We start from the raw sequence: 3,193 nt of genomic DNA on the forward strand, positions 1-3,193 counted from the left end.
TTCCAGGAAGCTAAGGAGACGTCTGACAGCTGTCTAGCAAAAGAGAAACTGTTCGAAACATTGCTTGTAAAACAAAATTCGTTTATCTTGTAAACACGCGATCAAAAGGATTTGCAACTAACCATATTTTTCTATACAGCTCTTCGTATTAATTAAGTTTTTTGCAAGCGCAGTGAATTTTGTTTTACTGGCAGTGTTTGCCAACACTTTATTTGCTAAAAACAGCGATACTATAGTCAATTCTTTTTAGTGAGGCAGATTTGCACCGATTCGCCGGGGTGCTCTTTTAGTTCGGAAGAGTTTCCTGATCGCTGATTGGTTAGACAAGATCATTCTAACCAATCAGATAGCAGGAAACTTTCCCGAGCTACAAGGACACCGCTATGAGTCAGTGCAAATGCGCCGCATTAAAAAAAATTGAGTCTAGCAATAGTGTACAAGTCTCAGATGTTTCCTTACGTTTTCGTGAACTTTACTACTACTACTACTACTACTACTACTACTACTACTACTACTACTACTATTGCAGCCGCAATTTCCCTTGAGATAACAGTTTTCCTATAAATTTCACTTGGACATTATGAGCCTTTCTCCCGAGGGAGAAACTTGGGCGTTTAAGATGAAACTTCGGTCGTTCTTTTGCCATTTTTCGCCATGGTTCGCAATAAAGGTTACCTTCAAAAAATAATATTTTTTGAGTATATTCATACACTCAATATTCATTTTTCTTATAATATTAACGCACTAAATGCTTTCTTTGTCGGAATATATAATGCTTTCTTTGTCGGAATATATCACAAACTGAATATCCATTTTTCTTATTATATATAGCGAACTAAATGCTTTCTTTGTCGGAATATATTCACAAACTGATTACCTATTTTTTCGTAATATATTAAGTCTTTTTTTTCGGATTATATTCACTGGCCAAACATCTAGTATTTTAGAATATATTCACTCACAGAATATGTTTTTGTGAATATATTCGCACACTAGATGCCCTCTATATCAACATGTATTTATGAACTGAATACCTAGTTTTTTTTTTAATACATTCACACTGTACGTAAATTTTTAAAAAATATATTCATTCGTCAACATCTAGGATTTTGGAATACATTTGCAAAATGAATATCTGTTTTGAGGGAACATATTCACGGATTAAATGGCTATTTTTCGCAATATTTTCACTCAATACCTAATTTTTTGCAATATATTTACGACATGCATTTGGTGGAATGTAGCAAGGTCTGTATAGTCCATTTCTTTTAGCGATGCATATTTGCACCGACTCTCAGCGGTGCCCTTTTAGCTCGGAAAAGTTTCCGGATCGCTGATTGGTTGGACAAGATAATTCTAACCAATCAGCGATCAGGAAACTTTTCCGAGCTAAAAGGAGTCGCAACGGTGCCCTTTTAGCTCGGAAAAGTTTCCGGATTGCTGATTGGTTGGACAAGATAATTCTAACCAATCAGCGATCAGGAAACTCTTCCGAGCTAAAAGGGCACCGCCGCGAGTCGGTGCAAATATGCATCACTAAAAAAAATGGACTATAGTTAGATACACGTGAAAGATGAAGGGAGTCCGAAAATTTGTTGAAGCCAAGATTGGAATGTGTGAATAGATTTCGATCAACTCTCCGTGGAGATGAAGTGACGATATTGAATGCGAATGAAATTAAAAGGTAGATGCTCTGGAGATTGAGGATTTGTGTGGTATTTTTGGCATTGGAAAAATCTAGAGTAAAAAAGTGTAATTTGCAAGCGTTTACCAGTGACCAGGAAGTACTTCGATATCTCTGTGATAAAGATCAAGTGTCTGGTTATATATGTATATACAGTATATATTATATATATATATATATATTATATATATATATATATATAATATATATATATATATATATATATATATATATATACACTGAATATATGCATATATGTATATATATACATATATATATATATATATATATATATATATATATATATATATATATATATATATATATAGATATATATAGATATGTTAAGTTCTAACTGTAATACAACAGTTTAAAAAGTTTTTTCTAAGAGCCCCATTAAAGAAACAAAGGAAATACATTATATATATATATATATATATATATATATATATATATATATATGTATATATATATATATATATATATATATATATATATATATATATATATATATATATATATATATATATATATATATATATATAGTGTTTTTGTTTGTTTGTTTTTATGTTCAATAATAATCGTTACTGCCAAACGCCATATATCTTCAGTCACCATTAAAACCTGTGTGAATCGTGGATGAAGCCAATAAAACTTCCATTTCACGTCACAGACAAATCATCAGTAGTATTTCGAACCCCGTTACGCATGTTACGCCATATACTCCCGTACCCTCTCGCTCCAATTATCATCCATATATAAAAACAAACTCACAATCCAACTTATATTGCTTATATCTTGCTTTTTTTTTTTTACTTTCGCCTCTATACAATTGGCTGCATAAAGAAGTCTTATTTCTCTTCATCTGAGGTTTTTGTGATTATTATAGTTTATATATGAAAGATCTATTTTAAAGGTAATAATGTTCTAAATATATTTTTATTACTTATCACTTCGCATATAATTTATTTATATCCATGGTTCCTTTCCTCACTGGGCTATTTTTTCCAGTTGGAGCCCTTGGGCTTATAGCATCCTGCGTTTCCAACAGGGGTTGTAACTCACCTAATAATAATAATAATAATAATAATAATAATTTCCTGGTATTTCCTTTGTTGAAAATCAAATTCATCCAGACACACCCGACCTCTGGAAGTCCTTTTCATACATTCCTGCGGAGTAGATTGAAAGGATTTCGAACTAGGCTTTGCCCATGATCGCTGTCAAATACTGCAAATGAAAAATTGTAGTTGTTCGGCGAATTAATTTTTCTGCCGAAATACTATTATGAGGTGAACAGGGCTGACGCTCGGATCATTATTCAATATCAAGCGAAAAGAGAATCTCTCTCTCTCTCTCTCTCTCTCTCTCTCTCTCTCTCTCTCTCTCTCTCTCTCTCTCTCTCTCTCTCTCTCTTGATAGAATAAATTTAAAATTAATCTCATATTAACCCTTTCTCTCTCTCTCTCATACTGAGGGACCTTGGGGAACCCAAACATAGAATAAGGC

This window comes from Palaemon carinicauda, chromosome 39, assembly GCF_036898095.1.
Source record: "Palaemon carinicauda isolate YSFRI2023 chromosome 39, ASM3689809v2, whole genome shotgun sequence".
Classification (NCBI taxonomy): Eukaryota; Metazoa; Arthropoda; class Malacostraca; order Decapoda; family Palaemonidae; genus Palaemon; species Palaemon carinicauda.